This window comes from Hylaeus anthracinus, unplaced genomic scaffold, assembly GCF_026225885.1.
Source record: "Hylaeus anthracinus isolate JK02 unplaced genomic scaffold, UHH_iyHylAnth1.0_haploid 11978, whole genome shotgun sequence".
Classification (NCBI taxonomy): domain Eukaryota; kingdom Metazoa; phylum Arthropoda; class Insecta; order Hymenoptera; family Colletidae; genus Hylaeus; species Hylaeus anthracinus.
Genome location: NW_026534326.1, coordinates 469,864 through 475,950, shown reverse-complemented (window position 1 = coordinate 475,950; position 6,087 = coordinate 469,864). Strand labels below are relative to the sequence as shown.

The 6,087-nt window shown below is 42.9% G+C and overlaps 1 protein-coding gene across 1 annotated transcript in view; it reads left to right on the top strand.

The window, feature by feature from the left end:
* Positions 1–6,087, top strand: part of LOC128897053 (dipeptidase 1-like) — a 29,759-nt gene that overhangs the window by 9,923 nt on the left and 13,749 nt on the right. The window lies entirely within an intron of this gene.

The following is a 6,087-nucleotide window of genomic DNA, read 5'->3' as shown; positions in this document are numbered from 1 at the left end:
ACCAATAATTTCACTGGAAATCCGAATCCCAAAGGGTTAATTAGCTTGATGAAAGCTGGATGAAAATGCAGATTGAAAGTTTTACAGGAGGATGACGAAATCAGGGGAAAGTAGTGGCAGATGTCGATACGTCAATCACTCTGTGAGGGTTCACAAAACGTTGCTCTCGCGTACGCGTCTCTCCTCCTCATTTATAGCGGTGGCCAGGAAGGGTGAGACGGATTGGTTGTTATTGCAAGAGGGTATAATCGTGATGCAGCACATGCAGGACTGGTTTACGGGCATCCATTTATAGTAGGTACATGGCACTCTGCTGGCATACCGCCATCATAATTAGGTCATACCACCCAGCTATGATGCGCGCAGCCATTTTGAAAGAGTAAACGCACTATCCTCTACATACTTAACCATTGAATATCATTGAATTCCTTCCTTACACCGGAGGACCGACTGAAATTAAAGAAACGACCAGAAATACTCTGGAGGGACTCTAACGAGGAATGCTTCTAACGTAATAATTGTAATTGCTCTTTCAGGAAAAAGAATATGTAATTGGCAGCCAGTTTGGAATTTGAGAAACCAGGACCGCGGGAATAATTATTAGTATCCGAAGAAGGAAAATACAGCCACCTTGCCGAGTCTTTGAAAATCAGGAGAACGTTGCTCGTTAGCGTGCAGAACAGCAATTTTTTCGAGCAAGTGGAACGAACTATGTAACAAGCTATAAAACAATTAAATTGATTGATAATCGAACGTCGTAATCACTGGTTGCTGGTGATTAATACGAAGCAGCGAACGTGCGAATGATATTTTCGCGAGTTAATCGCCGAACGGAATAAATAATTAAATAATTCGTTGGCACCAGTGTCAACTGCAGCGGCGTGCACGCGCAGAAGGCCCCTATGATGGTGCTCCAATTGGTGGATGCACAAGAGGCAAAAAGGAGATGCGTATTATGCAGGCTCCGGATTCCAATGATCTCCAACGTGATTGACGTATCGACACGTGTCATCGCTTTCAGCTGCATTCGCGTTATTCGTACAATGAAATTTCCGATTTTTTACTTCCCATTTTCAATGTTGAATTAACAAAGAAAGGAAGGAACATACGGGTCTCGGATTGGATAGTTTTCACAGCAATTGTAGAACTGAAGATTATTTATGTATATTTATGTATATTTATGTATATTCATGTATATTTATGTATATTTATGTATATTTATGTATATTTATGTATATTTAACCCGTGGAATTGTCGAGATACATTTCTTGTTCATTTTGTAAATTGGGAGATACTGAGATACCGAGCCAAAGTTTGTAAACTCGAGGAAAACGGAGGAGAGTAATATCTACTCGGATGCCTTCTCGTGTTACAGATACAGCTCGAACTTTCTGTGATTCGTAAGCACGAGCTTTTAACATGTATGGGACAAATGGCAACGCCTGGAACTGTCTGTAATCCAAAATAGAACGTCTCTTAATCCTCATAAAATCGTTCATTCTTCCCCAGGCGAGTCTAGAAGTGTTTCCCAGGGCAAAATGTTTGGCCAGCCTCGATAGCGAAGCATTCCAACCGATTAGTCATAATGATCCAAAGCCGAGAAGCCACGTACTCGTTACGTATTCGGCTCGAACCACGCTGCATTTGAAACTTGGACAAGTTCGGTACTATTTGGACTTGGCGAAGGAGGTAGGAGGCCAGTTAACGACTCTGCCAGTATCAATGGGCCGAGAAGTTTGAAGAGAAACTTTGCCCTTCGATTATCGACACGATAATTAAGCAGGTTTAGTTACCTTGCATAATCCATCTTCGATTTGCCACGTTCAATGGACCTTCTCATCCGGACCTCCGCTAGCTTTATATAGAAAAAAAGGTATCCGTTATATGGCACTCTATTCGAATCGCAGACAAGCTCGTCCCACGTGTCCCTTCCACGTTAAGAGCTCACAGCTTCGCATCAACGCGCGTTCCTAACGAATAAGTGCTCTGCAATGAAAAATATTCAACTATCTGAACGTTTATCTGTTTCGCAGCAGCTCGAGTAGATAGAAAGAAACTAGCCTTGCGGACTCGAAGCTCTCTTTATGAGTTCGCCTTCAGGAGGATGTTTACCAAACCGGAATCAACGTCGAAGGAAACAAACACTTTGAATGAACCAACGCCACGAGAAGTTTGCAAATGCAAGCATCCCACGCATACATGGATAAGATGTATCTTCGAATTACGTACGAACCGTCTCCAAACTTGGCGAAAAACTTTCACGAATTTCCCGTGGAAACATCCGCCGGAGAAAAATGTGTTTCGGCTTTTCTGCGCTGGTCGTTCCCTCCGACTCCTTCTATCTTTCTTATCGTTGTTATCGCGCGTGCCGTCGTACAAAACTGGCTTGTTTATACAATTTTCCATGCAAATTCCCAAGCGATATAAATATTTTCTTGCGTACGTTTACTCTTCCGTTTCTCTGAGAAGCATAGGTGTGGGTATTGGGAGCTCCTGACGGCATTTATTATAGCTGAAAGATACAGTACAGGATGCTTCGACGGAACAGTATGCACAGTTTGAATGATTACAGTTGTATTCTTTAATATTTAAATACCAAGAGACAGACAATAGCGCGTACATTTATTTGGGACTCTGCAGAATTTTGTAACTGGAGGAAAATTAGCTCACAACATTCTCTTATGTATATCGTATTTACGACCATTCTGTCTTATTCAATCTTCCTAGAATTCATTTCTTCGCTTGTTTATGCGTAATGTGACGCAGAGCTAGCTCGGACCACCCTAGCAAAAGAGGTAATCAGCTGTTTAATACGTAAACGAGTTTCTAAGGGGAAGGGTTAGCTCTACCATTCGTTTCTGTTAATTCATCATTAATTTCTTCAGGTGTCTCTAGCAATAATCAACAGTGTTCGATACTGCGTTCGAGTACTCGACACCCAGCAGAGTTTGTACAAGTAAAGGAAGTTTAATAGGACCGTCGAACGTGGCCCTGCGGTTTCCTAATTTGATTATCGAAAGGCAATTGCGGGTACAGGTCCCATTGTCATCACACAGTAGCCATCTTGCCTGGTGGAATTGAATTTTTTAGTTTCTTCCTTGGAGGCGCAGTTTCGCGGCACGAATAAATATTAAAATTCGATAAGGACGCTCCTCTCCGGTGTACCCGCTGCACTTTACCCGTTCTTCGTTTGCATATTGACTTTGACGTCTAGGGAGATAGAGTTACGCTAGAGTGGCGACACTCCAGAGGGGGGAAGCTCCTGTAAATCAAGCGGGACAAGGGGTGTCTACGCTCTGAATAACCAAACGTACAACAAAATTGCTTCCTTTATTTAAATTACTAATTGGGAACACTTTTTTCAGCCAGGGAGAATTCGAAACTCGAGGCTCTTAGCACTTGAACGTCTTTCACCCTGCTTTGGACCCTCTGGTGACTGTTCTACTAATCGTGTTTGTATCGGACTCGTTATTTTTCTATATATTTTAAACGGTCAGAGTTTGTCAGGCCTCAACTTCGTCTTGTTTCAGATAGTGTGATAGGACCGTTTTCACTTTGGCATGATTGGAAGAACTAGAAGCTTGCGATAGCAGACAAGGCCTCCCAAGAGTTAATGAACTCGTGAGGACATGCATGCAGACACACGCCCTCCGTCTTGGCGTAAGAGTGGGAATCGTGTCTAGGGTGACTTATAGTTGGGCAGGCGCCCGCGTGAGCGGCTCTTGAATTTTATGCAGGCCTAATCCGCGAAACTCGTGTAACCTGGCAGAACGAATCGTCCAGACTCTCCCTGTAAATTCATTTTATTTCCATTTCAAGTATCTGAGACGTTACACGCAAGCATGCGATTCCAATCTTTGTCTCTTCGTATACAGTTTCTTGGATAATAATTATTTCATGTTGTACAATTCGGTACAAGTGAAATCAATCAATCGTGACTTCGGTTGCTTCCTCGTGAAACGATCAAGTAAATAATGCTGAAACGAAATATAGAAAGTAGGAGAAGGTAGGAGAAGGTCTAAAGTCAAGTTGCTCGATAATCCAATTGGGTACTTTTCATGGTACTAGGGCTTCCGCAAGGAATCACTTTCAAGCCAATAAAATCGATCACGACTACTTGAAAATGAATCCATACTTTGACCAGGGATAGGTTCGCGGGGATAGAGTAAAATTCCATCGCCACAAGTGTCTGCGAACAGTCAGGAAGCCTAACCAGAAATTGCAAAGAGCCTGACGCGGCTTGGCGATAAATTAACGTTGTACTATGGTTTATTTTCGGTCCAGCAGCCGTAACACGTTTCTCCATCGGTGAATATCTCGTAAATTGTCGGCTGTTGCCGTCAAACACGTGTGAAACATTTTTTTTGGGGCTTTCATCTCCCTGTAGAATTTCACTAAAATCGATGGGTAACATTTCACGTAGCCCCCTTGTCAATCTGCTCGTCCACCTCTTCTGATTCATGTCACATCCATATTCATGCACGTCAATAACTCTCGATGGGAAGATCTCCAATTCGAGAATTCAAAGAATTATGAAACGCCAGAGCGGATGGGGCACCGCGATTGTTAAACGACGCGCTATTCTCTCCCAGAGCTAGCAGAATTGTTAAATAACGCGTTTACGACTATCGGGATAGTCGAACGAGTTATTTAACGCGTTAGTCTCTCCAAGAGCCACCTGACTCTTCCTTCCTCGCAGCCACCGCTGACAGAGCTTTCTCTACCTTCTCCACGAGGTCAAAGAGCGCAACACTCGCTGCAAGAGCGCAACACTCGCTGCAAGAGTATAGTCCTGAATGCATACGTCATAGACGGTGGCTGCGTGTTTTGAATAAACCAGGCGACCTGGCCTGTCAACGTTATCTGTTTCCTTTCTAAAAGAACGCACGCCACTTTCCAGTTGGCCTGCCTTATCGCCCATTCGCTTATTAACTGCGATCCTCGTTCCGTGTTGGTATTCATGTGTCGCAAAGATAGAGACGTCAGGCTCAGTCGACGCTAACACGATCAGTTAGCAACCTCAGGCTGCTCAATTTTTATACGTGGCTTTGTTTCCAGCAAGATGTACGTGGGAAGATTAGAATGTCAGTTATCCAACTGCGGAGCATGATTGTTTAACCCTAACGTGATCAGTTAGCAACCTCAGGCTCTTCTTCAATTTTATGCGTGGCTTTGTTTCATATTGGAATTTCATATTGTTATTTATCCAACTCTGTATAACAGCTCTACGTTAGATTAAAATTAACATGATCAACTGCCAACATCAGGCTCTCGCCAATTTTATACGTTGCTTCGTTGCAAAGAAAACTCGCAGTTAAAATGCGGAATTCAAAGTTGAAAGATTAATCTCCTTACTTATCCAACTGTGAGACGCATTAATCTCACGATGCTTGATTTATTTAATATTAAACAGACACGAACCATGACAGAGAAATTACGAATATCCAGACTGAACGAAGCTGCACTGGAATCCGATCCTTTGTTAAAATAACTCTTCAAGTACGCGAAGCAACGCGACAGATGGAAACGTTAACCCTGCTTTTAATCCGTTTCCTTTGTCGAAAAGGCGACTCGTTTCAGATGAAATTTCGCGCAGCCGTCTGCGCAGTCGATTCCCACCGATGCCGCTGTCGTGATCACCACGCGATTAGTATAATAACATTGATCTCGTGACAGCTGCACCGTGAGAATCGGGATGCCAATCGGGTTAGACTCGAGCTGAAATTCAATATTTAAGCTGGCGTAGAAACCTCGCGGTAATCAGACCGCTGAGTAATTGGCAGTCTCGCTTCTCAAAGCGAAAACGCTGTGAAACGCACCAGGGGTTTCCCTTCTCTCTACACTTTTCACCTTTGCCTATTTGCACCTAGCATTCTCAAAATTCCTCCGTCAACTACTTTGCAAATGTTGAATCTTAAAATCGAGATGAAGCAAGAGCGAGCGGTTCCTACAAAAACTATAATGTTTAATTCGCAAAAGAGAAGAAGAACAGTGTATACATTTATTTCTTGGGATACTGTGGAACTTAATAATCGAAGGGAAATGAATGCACAATTTTTAATCACTTGGTTGTATGTATTTATATTA